Here is a 16,444-nt window from a genome sequence, read left to right as displayed (position 1 = left end):
CCAGAATGATCTACAGAAGATCCTCTTCATAGGAAGTTATTTTAAAGGAGACGCTAAGGTATAGCTTAGACTCTTTATTAAGAACTATATGAAAAATAAAGGAGACGATAGAGAAGATAAAACTATTAATCTATTCGAAATCTTCATAGAGTTTAAAGAAACGGTGAAGCTAGTGTTTAGAGTAAAGAATGAGAAAAAGAAAGCCTAAAAGAAGATAGTAGACCTTCGATAGATAGGGTTAGTTTAAGAATACGCGATAAAATTTAGAACACTAAATATAGCCCTAGGTTAGTAAGATAATATTACTATTTTAATCTTTAGAGAAGAGTTAAAACTAAAGATTAAGTGAGAACTACGACACCTCGAGAAGACTACCCTAGAGAACTAAATTACTATCGCTATTAAAGAAGACAACGATATTAAGGAATACCGGTAATAAGAACTTTATAACCCTAGAAAGATATAAGTTACGAAGGCTCAATAGATAAACACTTAGAAAAGACGTAAGCTATACTACGGACCCTAATCTATGAATCTAAGTTAAGCGTAAAAACGGCGAAGTAACCTTAAGAAGAATAAAAAGAATCCTTCTAGGAAGAAAAAAGAGGTTATCTACTATAGCTGCGGGAAGCTAGGACATTACGCGAAAGAATGTAAATAGAAGAAGAAGTAGATTGCCGCCGTAGAAAAGTAACTAAAGTAGGAGAAAATCGCTAAAACAATCCTAGAAGCTAATATGGCTAAAGGAGGATATATACGCCTAGGCGACTCTATAAACTAAGGAAAGATAATCATTACGGGGATCACAGCCAATAAGATCTATATTCGAACTAAGTATTAGATAAGAAAACTATACTCCGATCTCTACTACTTACGGCGAACCACGGAATATAATTATATAATGTATAAACTAGACGAATTATTAGTAGATATAGAAACGATCTTTAGAATCTATATATACCGAAGTTAAGAATATCTATAGACTAATATATACTCGGATTTTATATACGCGCACTAAGGAGGAAATTTATAGAGATAATCGCTAATCTAGATTTCTTCTAATGATATAACGCCACTTAAATATAATATGACTAACTCTAAATACGACTTAGACCCCGATTACACTAGGGAGAGCTAAACATAGGAACCTAGAGAATTCTTCACGGAGAAAGAAATTAGGTAGCTAATTCGAGAAGCCATCGAACGAGTTATAGCAACGATAGCGTAAATAGAATAAATCACCCGCGAAGTAAGGGAGGCTACGAACTAAGAAGAGGCCTTCTTACGATCTCTCACCGAAAGGAATATCCTAGATATTACTAGAATGACGAGACTCCCGGAGAAAGAGGTTCGTAAACGAATTAATTACATAAGGATTATGGATTAAGCGGAAGCCGGGGTATAGGTAACCATACGCGCATGTCGAGAGCGAGGAGTTCTAGTCCCACCATACATTAAGACTTTACCTAATGTGCTCATCACCGAACTATTTCCTTATAACCGCGTTCATAGTTATTCTCTCCGACTAATTCTATATCTTCACGAGCAATATCTCGACTACCTACAACCCGAGAAGCTAGGTATAACGGCTATCGAAGCGTAGTAAGTCTATACCGAGTTAATTTAACGTTGTAACAACTATAACTACGACGTATCGTAACCCTAAGGTAAAAGAATAAATTATCTTCACTAGCTAAAAAACTAGGTTGATGAGAGAATTAGGGGCATCTATACCACCGAAAGTATACTCCTAGAAGACGCCAGCGCTAGAAGGTCGACAGTAGAGGCGCGCATCTAGTTAAAACTAGAGAAGAAAGGCGAAAGCTAAAACTTAAAGTAAATACGGCCATAAGGTCTAACGCTAGAGTTATATTTCTTAGAGGGACACTTAAAGACTAAGAAGTTAGTATCCTAATAGATTTAGAATATATAGGGAACCTCGTATATATAAGAGTAGTAGAGAAGCTATAAGGCTAGAAAGTTCTAAGGCCGAAATCCGACTTAATTACTGGATTCGATGGAATAATCATGACACAACTTACGCACGAGCTAAAAGCGGTGTAGCTAACGATTAATGATCACTAGAAAAGGCTGAATCTTAACATTATGGACATAAAATACGACATAGTTCTTAGAATACTATGGCTAAAATACTATAACCCTATTATCGACTGGGCTAAATTCTAGGTGCGGTTCGATAACTACGACCACGATAATAAAACCTTAGAAATAGAGATGGGGGCGGTATAAACCTACGTAAAGAAAACGGTCTAGGTGCGACCGGCACGGGTTTTCGATAATACGACTATGGAATGCTCACTATAATATGCATACTTAAAATTAGTATTCGAGAAAAGAGTAGAGACTAATGCACTACTAGAATATAAGCTATGGAACCATAAAATATATCTTTAGAAAGGAAAATAATCTATATTCGGACCTCTATACTTCTTATCGGAGAAGGAATAAGTCGCTCTACGAGAGTACCTTAAGAAAAATATAGCTAAAGACTATATTAGATCATCGGAGTCGAAAGTAGGATATTCGATTCTATTCGCTCTAAAGAAAGATAGTAAACTTCGATTATATATAAATTATCGAAAGCTTAACGATATTATTATTAAGAATATCTATTCGCTACCACGAATCGATGAGCTATAAGACCGGCTAAGAGGCGCTAAATACTTTACGGCACTCGACATTCGGGACGCGTATTACCGTATACGTATAAAAGAAGGCGAAGAATGGAAGATAGTCTTCAGAACCCGATATAGACTATTTAAGTATTGTGTGATGCTATTCGGGCTCACTAATGTCTTAGCGACGTTCTAGGCACTAATTAACAATATATTGAGAAAATACCTCGACATATTCTATATCGCGTACTTAGATGATATATTAATCTACTCCAAGACTTATAAGGAATATATAGAATACGTTACGAAGGTGCTGAAGGCCCTTTAGAAATACTAGTTACCGGTTAAACTAGAAAAATGTGAATTTTATAAAGATAGTGTTAAATTCTTAGAATATATAGTCACCCGAGAAGAACTTAAGATGGACCCCGATAAGGTTAAAAGTGTATTAGAATAATTAGAACTAACTACACTAAAGAAACTATAAGCGTTTCTAGAATTCGTAAACTTTTATCGAAAGTTTATACGGAACTACTCGCGAATCACTACACCCCTAATAAATCTAATAAAGAAAGGAGTCGCGACCTTTACTTTAATAGAGCTTACTAGATAAGCGATTAAGAATCTTAAGAAAGCGTTCTCCGAGGCCCCGATCCTTACGATCTTCGACCCGGATCTATAGACACTCCTTAAGACGAATGCATTAGACGACGCGATCGCTGCGGTTCTTATATAGTTAGGGTAAGACGAGAAGATTAGGCCAGTCGCCTACTTCTCACGAAAAATAATAGAACCGGAGCTTTACTACGATATTTACGATAAAGAATTACTCGCTATAGTGAAAGTATTTAGACACTAAAGAGTATATTTAGAAGAATCTAAATACTTAGTGAAAGTCTACTCGGATCATAAAAACCTTCTATATTAGAATATAACTAAGACGCTTAATAGAAGATAGGTACGATAAGTAAAAACACTTACTACGTATAATTTTAGAATCTACTACGTTAAGAGAAAGGAAAACGGCCGAGTAGATGCCCTTAGTCGACGACCGAACTATATAAAGGATATAAAGCTAACCTTATTAACTTTACTACGATAAGAAGGAGAATATCTTATATATATATAACTAGTGCTTACAGTAGTAGAAGTAGTCTTAGAAGGAGACGACTACCGATTTAATCTAAAAACCAATATAACGGAATACTACTTCGTAGATAGAGTGCATAATGAGATTACACGCCTAGAAGTCATAAAGCACTACTATAACGATTCATTAATGAGACACCTAGGAGTCGATAAGATGATCGAACTCATCACCCGACACCACGATCCTTAGAAATACATAAGATAAGAAATCTAAGAATTTATCAACCAGTGCGAAGTGTGCGCGCAGACGAAGCACGTAAGATATAGACCCTACGGACTACTAAAACCGTTGTAAGTCCCCGATGAGGCCTAGATATCTATTACATTCGACTTCATTACGAAACTACCTAAATTATAAGAACCCCTCACGGAAGTAAGCTACGACAGTATATTAGTAATATACGATAGACTAACGAAGTTTTTATACTTTAGACCATACCTTAAGAAATTAACAGTAGAAGAATTCGTATATAAATTTCTACGAATAGTCTTTACTAATCATAGGATGCCTAAAGAGATTATCATAGATAGAGATAAGCTCTTTATATCTAAATTTTAAAAGGTACTAATAGAATTACTAATGACGAAGTATAAATTATCGACGTCGTTTCATCCGTAGATAGACGGATAGACGGAAAGAATTAATTAAATCTTAAAATAATATCTAAGAATATACGTCGATTATTATTAGATAAACTAAGTAAGACTATTATTAGTTACTTAATTCTATTTCAATAACTATAAATTAGTAATAGAAATGAGTCTATTCTTTGTAAATTACGGGTTTTATCCACGACTCGAGGAAGTTATAGACGAGAGTTTAAACTTAAGGACTAAGAATATAGTATTAACTATAAAGAAACTACACGAATAACTTAAGTTAGATTTACGATTTTTTATAGAAAGGATAGTAAACTACGTAAATAAGAAACGAATCGAGGAATCGCTCCTAGAGAAGGGGGACCCCGTCTACCTTTTACGAAAAAATATTAAAACGAAGAGACTAAGCGCGAAGCTAGACTATACGAAACTCGGACCATTTAAAATTAAAGATAAGCTTAGGAACGTCACTTATCGACTAGAACTACTAAAGGATATAAAAATTTATAACGTATTTTATAAAGTACTTCTTAAACCAGCACCGCGGAACGCTAAAATTATCTAAATACTTCCGCTAGATAAGGAGATAGTACCCGAGGAATATAATGTTAAGAAAGTCCTTAGAAAACGTATTAAGCGCGGCTAGTCTTAATATCTAATTAAATGATTAGAATACGACGAGTGCGAGAATAGCTAGGAACTAGAAACTAATCTTTCGAAGGAACTTCTAAGGAAAATAAGGAAGGATTACCCTGAGTGGTTCCTAACGCTAGTAAAGCATTTAGCTATTCATCGTCGAAGGCGAACTCATGAGTTATCGGCAGCTTAGGTTCATTCGGCGTATACCTCTCTTCCCGATTAAGGGTATTTAACACCTAGGATTACCGAACCACTATATCACTTTGAGCACGAGTATATCTCTCTATTTACCGCTAATAGCCAGCCAGCCGACGTTCTAACTTAGCTAATTCGGCTACGAACTTAGCAGCCTTAGTACGCACTTAAGCCATACGGTCGTATAGCCTCCGGGCCCGTTCTGTCATCCCCTCACGCGCCTCACGGCAACGACTTTCCAACTTTTCCTTCTTCTTCTTTAGAGACTAAAACTTCTCCTCGAAATATTAATTATTATATCTTATATTTTTCCGAGTACACTCGCTACAGCGAGAATTACCTTTTAGAAGAAAGTAGATAGAGAACGACCTAGCGTAATTCGAATAAGGGGCTATAGTTAAAGAACCTAGGCGTTTTATCTTTTTAGTAAGAAGACAACGCTTAGAGAAACGTTAACGAGAAGCTTTGCGAATATCTAAAAAAGAAAGAAGAAAAGATATCTTTAAACTTAAATAAATTTAAGCTAGGTAGCGTCCCGCTTTTATATCATCGTTAAGACGAACTCTTAGAATAAGAGTCTAACCGAAGGGAGGGTAGTGTTAGATACAGCCTTACGGAAGATCGATTACGAGTCACATAAGCACGACTCATTACGCTCATTAAACACCTAGAAGAATCTACGGAGAAATAAGGCTGAATTACGTGATAGGCTCTGTTGGTTCTATTGGCTCTATTAGCTCTATTAACAGAGCGCATAGAGCGCATAGAGCGCATAGAGCGTAAGCATTATATATATACCCTCATTACCCTAGATAGTTACACTCTCTTCGTAGTCAACTTATGTTATTTACTGAACTATATAGTTCTTAGTAATAGAGAACTCTGCTCATACCTTGTGTCTTTCCTAACCAGCTCATACTATTCTAGAATTATTACTAAGAACCCTAACCTAGTTAGGATTAATAGGGATTCTTAATAGATAGAAGATAGTATATTACGATATTATTCTAGTAGTATTTCTATATAAATTCGTATATAACGTAGTGTTAAGAATCCCTACTAATTCTAACTAGATTAGGGTTCTTAGTAATAATTCTAGGATAGTGTGAGCTAATTAAAGAAGATATAAGGTATTATAATAGAAGAAGTTAGAAGTAGTGAATAGCGTTATGATTAGCTAGGGCGCCGACCCTAGATAATAATTCTTCTTATATAGTTCTAAGGGAAACTATCTTTCGTATAAAAAAAATAACTAAGTTATCAATAGAGAGGACTTCTCTAGTTAAGTGTACGCGTTAAGAAGAGACTATACTCACCGCCGTACGAGTTAATGTCTATAGCTAGTAGCCTCGCTCTAGTTTAGTGGTGCCACTAATAAGATCTTCGGCGAATACTTATAGATGGATGTCTCTCTATGAGCGGTGAGAGAAAAATTACGAAAAATAACTAAAATAAACTACTTACTAAACTAATAGAACTAAAGAATTGTCTACCTATCTATCTAACTAAATCTAAAGAAACTAGCCATATATATAGAACCGCTGCGCAGAGTATATCATTTAGATCACTGACTAAGTAAGTCTATCCCGCTGTACGGAGCGATTTACGCTAACTATTTATAGAGATCGCTACTCGGGGTACCTTTTAAGATTACTAGCTATATATATTTACTATCACTATATAGAGTAAAGACTAACGACTTAACGACTATTTAGACTATCTAGAAGAAATAAAAGAGAAGTATCTCCCGAGAATATAGGAATACGTTTAACCCTAAAAACTTCTAACTTAAGAAGCTTAGGAGGAGTCGAAGAACGTAGATCTACTTAAGAAATGATAAAAATAAGCGATTAAACTAGACTCACTAAAATAAGCGAAGTTAGAGCGCTACTAGTCGAGAAGTAAATCTAAAATTTTAATAAAAATTACTAGTAAAGATAAGAAAGAAGTTCGACGAGAAAGTCGATAAAGAGATAAAGAGAAGAAAAGAAGAAATAATAATAAAATAATAATAAAAGTACTAAAAATAATAAAATATTTAGATCTTTTAGTTTCGTTATTAAGATTTTATACTATTTCGATTATAAGAGAAGAAGTAAGAATAATTTAATATAAGAAAAATATTATCTACGGAAGAATTAAATAATAAAGAAAAGTTAGAGTCTTCTACGATGTTAAGTATTAACTTATAAGATCTATTAACGCTAGATTCGACGATATAATCGTTATACGTTTCTTCTACTATAATATTAATAAGAGAAATATCTTAGAGCTTAAACGAAAGTAATAATCTTTTATACTTTAATAGAAAGAACGCTATCTCTTTCTTTAAGAAGTTTAAAGAACTATATAAATATAACTAGATTATATTAAGCGAAGAATATATTTATAGATCTATTCGCTTTATATTTAAAGTAAAGAAAGAACGCTATAAAGAGCTTACTAAGTATAACGTAATAAAATAAGAGAAGTTTAAAGAGAAAATCTTAAATAAATATAAAGATCGAAACGAAGTATAGTAAATAATAAGTATTTAATATCTTTAGATACTCGCAAAGTATCGACGAAAAAAATCTTAAAGTCTAGAGCTATATCTTCGTTAATTTTATAAGACTATAACTTATTTAATTAAAATCGAAGCTAAAATTAACTATACTTACTATCGTCTTCTTTTATTAGAATTACTAAAGACTTATATAGATAAAATTTGAAAGAAATAGAATTTAATGAATCGAAAGCTAAAGAATTTAAACTTTTAGAAATACTAGAATTAAATAAAAGAATTATAGAATATTAATAATAAAAATAAGAAATTTACGTAAGAAGTACTTAACGAGAAGTTCTAAGAACTAACGTATAAAAGAAAGACTTAACTCTTAGTCATTCGAAAGAAAGAATCGTAAGAATAACGTCGTCGTAACGATCGTACGAATAGTAAAACGAAGTTTAATAGAAATACTTCGTCGTTAGTAAATTAATCTTTTATTTCTAAGAGAAATAATTAATCGATAAAGAAATTATTTCGTTTAATAAGAGCACTAATACTATTAATCTAGACGTAAGACGCTATTACTCTAGACTTTATAACTTAACTAATTAAGATATTAAAGAGTATTTCTTAGAAAGTAATTTAGTTCTCGCGCGATTAATAGTTCTAGAATCGTTTAATTCGATTTAAAGAAAAGTCGTAATACTACGATAGATAGTTTAGTCGACGAAGTTCGAACTTAAGTAATTCTAAAGAGAATTACTTTCTTTATAATTAGCTAGAATACGTACTACGAGATAATCCTTAGTAAGTATACTAGAAAGTAATAAGAGCGTTATATCTTAATCTAAAATATAGAATCGCTCTTAGAAAGTTCTAAGATTAAGATCGTTCTTTATTTACTCTACTAATTTCTACGAGAGAGATAAAGATAGAAAGATTAGAATAAGTTATATAAGAGATTAATAAGAATTCGAAAGTTATATTCGAATGATATTATAGTATACGAGACTCTAATTCTACGTTACTAAAAGCGAGATTAAGTATTATTTACGTAGTTAAATCGAAACTTAATTACGCTATTTTAGATAACTCTAAAGATAATTTTCGTATCTTAAATACTATAGATTTAAAAAAAATTCGTATAAACTAATTCTAGAGTAAAGCTTACGTAGATACTCTAGAAAAGCGCTTAGCTCCTTAATAAGATAAATATACGTAAGCGAAATACTTTCGAATTAAGACTTATGAATCTTCGATAGAAGAATCGAGACGATATATAACGCGACGAACGAGATCTAATGAAGAAATTATATATAACGGAATCGTAGATAATTCGCTAGATCTAATTAGCTCGACTAATTAAAGATCGAGAATTTCCCTATATAATATATAGAATAAGCGGTTACGTAATCTAATCTTCTAAAATACTATAATAAGAGATTCACTAGGGCCCTCTTAGCCTCGTTAAATATTATTACGTCTTCGAACTATAAAAGAGACTACGTACGAATTATCTAGATTTAAATCTCTTCGAAAGATATTATTATAGAATTTAAATAGTATTAGAAAGATCGTAAATTACTTATTAAACTAAGAGATCTTAATTCGAATAGAGAACTTACTATCGATAAAAGAGATTCGGAATAAGTAATTCTTCCGTAAATATTAATATTACGACGAAGATAAGTAAGAGTCTATTCATTAAAGCTATACTTCGAGAGATAACGACGTAAGACTTACGTAAATAAAAGAAAAACCTACTACTAAAGTCGGTATAATATAAATAAACTCATTAGTAAATCGTTTAATTCGCCTAAGACTATACTATAGTAAGTGCCCTTATCTATCTATAAAGATAAGAGGCCGATATAAAGACTTCTTATTAAATACTAAAGTCGAGATTAATCTAATAACTCTCGCCCTAGTTAAAGAGATAAGACTATTTTAATATATACGAAAAGCTAAGTTTATTTACGACGTCGTAGACTTTAACGACGACTAAGAAAAGTTTATAAGAATAATTAAAGATTTTATGGTTAGTATCGCTAAGATCGAGATCTTAATAAACGTCTATATAATAAATACTATGAACCTAACGTATCGTTTTATCTTAGGAAGACTATTTTAGAAGGTAACTTAAGAATTAGTCTAGGAAAAGAACGAGAACACTTACATTATAGGTTTAACGGATAGCTACGTCGATAAGAGAGTATAAATAATCGCATAGACTACTCCTAACTTCGATGAAGATCGAGATATATTCACGATGTTCGAGCTTATATACTTAGCCTCTTTAAAAGGCTAGGCGAGTATAAGACGATAAAGAAGCCCGTACTCGCGTTAATAAGGGCTTAGAAGAAATCTAGGACGCTAGCCCTCGACTTTAAGATAGACTAGGACGATAATCTAATTGTTAAGGATCCCTACTGATCCTAACTAGGTTAGGGTTCTTAGTAACAATCCTAGGATAGTATGAGCTAATTAAGGAAGACATAAGGTATAAGTAGGGTTCTCTATTACTAAGAACTATATAGTTCAGTAGATAATATAAGTTAGCTACGAAGAGAGTATAACTATCTAGGGTAGTGAGGATATATATATAATACTTACGCTCTATGCGCTCTATACGCTCTATGCGCTCTATTAATAGAGCCGGTAAGGCTAATAGAGCTAATAGAGTATATTATATGACCTAGCCTTATTTCTCCGTGGATCCTTCTAAGTGCCTAATAAGCGTGGTGAGTCGTGTCCGTACGACTCGTAGTCGGTCTTCCGTAAGGCTATGTCTAACACTATTCTCTCTTCGGTTAGACTCTTATTCTAAGAGTTCGTCTTAGCGATGATATAAAAGCGAGACACTACCCGGCTTAAATTTATCTAAGTCTAAAGATATCTTCCCTTCTTTCTTCCTTAGATATTCGTAAGATTCCCCGTCAACGTTCCTTCGAGCGCCGCCTTCTCGCTGAAAAGATAAAGCGTCTAGATCTCTTAACTATAGCTCCTTATTCGAATTGTGCTAGGTCGTTCTCCGTTTACTTTCTTCTAAAAGATAATTCTCGCTATAGTGAGTATACTCGGAAAAATATAAAGTGTAATAGTTAATATTCCGAGGAGAAGTTTTAGTCTCTAGAAAAGAAGAAGGAGAAATTAGAGAGTCGCTACCGTAAGGCGCGTGAGGGAATGGCGGAGCGAGCCCGGAGACTATGCGACCGCATAGCTTAAGTGCGTACTAAGGCTACTAAGTTTATAGTCGAGTTAGCTAAGCTAAAGCGTCGGTTAACTAGCTATTAGCGGTAAATAGAAGGGTATACTCGCGCTTAGAGTAATATAATGGTTCGGTAATTCTAGATATTAGATGCCCTTAATCGAAAGGAGGGATATACGCCGGATAAACCTAAGCTACCGATAGCTCGTAAGTTCGCCTTCGACGATGGATAGCTAAATACTTTACTAACGTTAGGAACTACTTAGGGTAATCCTTCCTTATTTTCCCTAGAAGTTCCTTCGAAAGGTTAGTCTTCGATTCTTAGCTATTTTCGCACTCGTCGTATTCTAATTATTTAATTAGATATTGGGGCTGGCCGCGCTTAACGCGTTTTCTAAGGACTTTTTTAATATTATATTCCTCGGGTGTTATCTCCTTATCTAGCGGAAATATTTAGATAATTTTAGCGTTCCGCGGTGCTGATTTAAGAAGTACTTTATAGAATACGTTGTGAATCTTCATATTCTTTAGTAGTTCTAGTCGATATATAACGTCTCTAAGTTTATCTTTAATTCTAAATAATTCGAGTTTCGTATAGTTTAGCTTCGCGCTTAGTCTCTTCGTTTTAATGTTTTTTCGTAAAAGGTAGACGGGGTCTCTCTTCTCTAGGAGCGATCCCTCGATTCGTTTCTTATTTACGTAACTTACTATCCTTTCTATGAGAAATCGTAGATCTAATTTAAGTTGTTCGTATAGTTCTTTTATAATTAATACTATACTCTTAGCTCTTAGATTTAGGCTTTCGTCTATGACTTCTTCGAGTCGTGAGTGAAACCCATAGTTAATAAAGAATAGGCTCATTTCTATTACTAACTTATAATTATTAAAGCAAAATTAAGTAACTAATAATAGCCTTACCTAGTTTATCTAACTATAGTCTACGTATATTCTTAGATATTATTCTAAAGTCTAGTTCGTTCTTTCTATTTAATTATCTATCTAAGAATAGAACGATATAAATAGTTTATACTTCGTCCTTAGTAACTCTATTAATGTCTTCTAAAATTTAGATATAAAGAGCTTATCTCTATCTATGATAATCTCTCTCGATATTTCATAGTTAGTAAAGACTATTCGTAGAAACTTATATACGAATTCTTCTACTGTTAATTTCTTAAGGTATAGTCTAAAGTATAAAAACTTCGTTAGTCTATCGTATATTATTAGTATACTATCGTAGGTCACTTTCGTAAAGGGTTCTTATGATTTAGGTAGTTTCGTGATGAAGTCGAATGTAATAGATATCCAGGCTCCGTTGGGAACTTATAACGATTTTAGTAGTCCGTAGGGCCTATATTTCGCGTGCTTCGTCTACGCACACACTTCGCACTAGTTAATAAATTCTTAGATCTCTTATCTTATATACTTCCAAGGGTCGTGGTGTTAGGTGATGAGCTTAATCATTTTATCGGCTCCCGGGTGTCCCATTAATGAGTCGTTATAATAATGCTTCATAACTTCTAGGCGTGTAACTTCATTATGCACTCTATCTACGAAGTGATATTCCGTTATATTGGTTTTTAGATTAAATCGATAGTCGTCTTTCTCTAAGACTACTTCTACTACTGCGAGCACTAGTTATATATATATAAGATATTCTCCTTCTTATCGTAGTAAAGTTAATGGAGTTAGCTTTATATCCTTTATATAGTCTGGTCGTCGACTAAGGGCATCTACTCGGCCGTTTTCTTTTTCTTTAATATAGTAAATTCTAAAGTTATGTATAGTGAGTATTTCTACCCATCGCACTTATCTTCTATTAAGTGTTTTAGTCGTATTCCAATATAAAAGATTCTTATGATTCGAATAGATCTTCACTAAATATTTAGATTCTTCTAAATACACTCTCTAATATTTAAATGCTTTTACTATAGCGAGTAATTCTTTATCGTAAATGTCGTAGTGAAGCTCTAGTTCTATTATTTTTCGCGAGAAGTAGGCGATTAGCCTAATCTTCCCGTCTTGTCCTATCTATATAAGGACCGTAGCGATCGCGCTATCTAATGCATTCGTCTTAAGGAGTATCTATAGATCCGGGTTAAAGATCGTAAGAATCGGGGCCTCGGTGAACGCTTTCTTAAGATTCTTAATCGCTTATCTAGTAAGCTCTATTAAAGTAAAGGTCGCGACTTCTTTCTTTATTAGGTTTATTAGGGGTGTAGTGATTCGCGAGTAGTTCCGTATAAACTTTCGATAGAAGTTGGCGAATTCTAGAAACGCTTATAGTTCTCTTAGTGTAGTTAGTTCTAGCCATTCTAATACACTTTTAATCTTATCGGGGTTCATCTTAAGTTCTTCTCGGGTGATTATATATCCTAAGAATTTAATACTATCTTTATGGAATTCACATTTTTCTAGCTTAATCGGTAACTAATATTTCTAAAGGGCCTCTAGTACCTTCGTTACGTATTCTATATATTTCTTATAGGTCTTAGAGTAGATTAATATATTATTTAAGTATACGATATAGAATATATTAAGATATTTTCTTAATACATTATTAATTAGTGTCTAAAACGTTACTAGGGCGTTAGTGAGTCCGAATGGCATTACACAGTACTCGAATAATTCATATCGAGTTCTGAAAGCCGTTTTCCACTCTTCGCCTTCTTTTATACGTATACGGTAGTACGCGTCTCGAATGTCGAGTGCCGTAAAGTATCTAGCGCCTCTTAGCCGGTCTTATAGCTCATCGATTCGTGGTAGCGAGTAGACATTCTTAATGATAATATCATTAAGCTTTCGATAGTCTATATATAATCGGAGTTTTCCATCTTTCTTTAGAGCGAATAGGATCGGATATCCTACTTCTAATTTCGATGGTCGAATATAGTCTTTAGCTATGTTTTCTTTAAGGTATTTTCGTAGAGCGATTTACTCTTTCTTCGATAGAGAGTAGAGGGGTCCGAATGTGAGTTGTTTTCCCTTCTATAAGTGGATTTTATGGTTCTATGACTTATATTTCGGTAGTACATTAGTTCCTACTCTTTTCTCGAACACTAATTTTAAGTATACGTATTGTGGTGAATATTCTATAGTCGTATTGTTAAAAACTCGTGCCGGTCGCACCTAGATCGTTTTCTTTACGTGGGTTTGTACCGCCCTCATTTCTATTTCTGGGGTTTTATTATCGTGGTCGTAGTTATCGAACCGCACCTAGAATTTAGCTTAGTCGATAATAGAGTTATGATATTTTAGCTATAGTATTCTAAGGACTATATCGTATTTTATATCTATAATGTCGAGATCTAGCCTTTTCTAGTGATCATCGATCGTTAGTTGCATCGCTTTTAGCTCGTGCGTAAGTTATGTTATAATTATTCCATCGAATTTAGTAATTAAGTTAGATTCCGGCCTTAGAACTTTCTAGTCTTATAGCTTCTCTACTACCCTCGTATATACGAGGTTCCCTATACATTCTAAATCTATTAGGATACTAACTTCTTAGTCTTTAAGTGTTTCTCTAAGAAATATGGCCCTAGCGTTAGACCTCATGGCCGTATTCACTTTAAGTTTTAACTTTCGCCTTTCTTCTCTAATTCTAACTAGACGTACGCCTTTACTATTAATCTTCTAGCGCTGACGTTTTCTAGGGACATACTTTCGATGGTATAGATGTCTCTTATTCTTCTACTAACTTAGTTTTTTAGCTAGTGAAGATAGTTTATTCTTTTATCTTAAGGTTATAATACGTCGTAGTTATAGTCGTTATAACGTTAGATTAACTTAGTGTAGACTTATTATGCTTCGATAGCCGTTATGCCTAGCTTCTCGGGCTATAAATAGTCGAGATACTACTCGTGGAGGTATGGAATTAATCGGAGTGAATAGCTATAAACGCGGTTATAAGGAAATAGTTCGGCGATAAGTACGTTAAGTAAAGTCTTAATGTATCGTGAGACTAGAACTCCTCGCTCCCGGTATACGCGTATAGTTGTCTATACCCCGGCTTCGGCTCGATCTATAATTTTTATATAATTAATTCGTTCGCGAATCTCTTCTTCTAGGAGTCTTACTATTCTAGTAATATCTAAGATATCCCTTTCGATAAGAGATCGTAGGAAGGCCTCTTCTTAGTTTATAGCCTCCCTTACTTCGCGGATAATCTATTCCGTTTATACTACCGTCGCTATAACTCGTTTAGTGGCTTCTTAAATTAATTATTTAATTTCTTCCTTCGTGAAGGATTCTTTAGGTCCCTATATTTAGCTCTCCCTAGTGTGATCGGGGTCTAAGTCGTATTTAGAATTAGCTATATTATATTTAAGTAGCGTCGTATTATCGGAAGAAATCTAGATTAGTGGTTATCCTTATGAATTTTCTCCTTAGTGGGCGTATATAAAATCTAGATGAGTGTTGGCCCATGGACATTCTTAACTTCGGTATATATAAATCTCAAAGGTTATTTCTATGTCTACCGGTAATTCGTCTAGTTCGTACACCGTGTGATTATGTTCTATAATTCGCCGTAAATAGTAAGGGTCGGAGTATAGTTTCCTTATTCAATACTTAGTTCGAATATAGATCTTATTGATAGTAATTTTCGTAATAACCGCTTTCCCTTAATTTATAGAGTCGCCTAGGCGTATATATCCTCCTTCAGCTATATTAACTTCTGGGGCTATTTTGGCGACTTTCTCCTACTTCGGTTACTTTTCTACGGTAGCGGCCTACTTCTTCTTCTATTTATATTTCTTTACGTAGTATTCTAGCTTCTCGCAGCTATAGTAGATAACTTCTTTCTTTTTCCCGGAAGATTCCTTTAGTTTATTCTTTCTAAAGTTATTTCGCCGTTTCTACGCCTAGCTTAGATCTATAGATTAGGGTCCGTAGTATAGTTTACGTCTCTTCTAGGTATTTATCTATTAGGCCTTCGTAGCTTATATCTTTCTGGGGTTATAGGGTTCTTATTACCGGTATTCTTTAATATCGTTATCTTCTTTAATAGCGATAGTAATCTAGTCTTCTAGAGTAGTCTTTTTAAGGTGTCGTAGTTCCTACTTAATCTTTAATTTTAGTTCTTCTCTAAAGATCGGAATAGTAATGTTATTCTGCTATCCTAGAGCTATATTTAGTGTCCTAAATTTTATCGCGTATTCTTAAACTAATTCCGTCTATCGGAGGCCCACTATTTTCTTTTAAGCTTTCTTTTCCTTATTCTTTACTCTAAACACTAGCTTCATCGTTTCCTTAAACTCTATGAACGTTTCGAATAGATTAATAGTTTCGTCTTCTCTGTCGTCTTCTTCGTTTTCTATATAATCCTTAATAAAGGGTCTAAGCTATATCTTAGCGTCTTCTTCGAAATAGCTTCCCATAAAAAGAATCTTCTATAAGTCGTTCTAGAAGTTAGTGGGGTTCATTAGGATATACATATCTATATAGTGAATAAAGAATATAAGCTTAGACTTCACGCCGTTAAAGGGCTTAGGTGGGTTGTTAATCTTCCCTTTACTAACTATCAATGGT

The sequence above is a fragment of the Cladophialophora bantiana genome, assembly GCF_000835475.1.
Source record: "Cladophialophora bantiana CBS 173.52 unplaced genomic scaffold supercont1.20, whole genome shotgun sequence".
Lineage (NCBI taxonomy): Eukaryota > Fungi > Ascomycota > Eurotiomycetes > Chaetothyriales > Herpotrichiellaceae > Cladophialophora > Cladophialophora bantiana.
The sequence above is the reverse complement of the archived record's forward strand: the minus strand, read 5'-3'. Positions refer to the sequence as shown.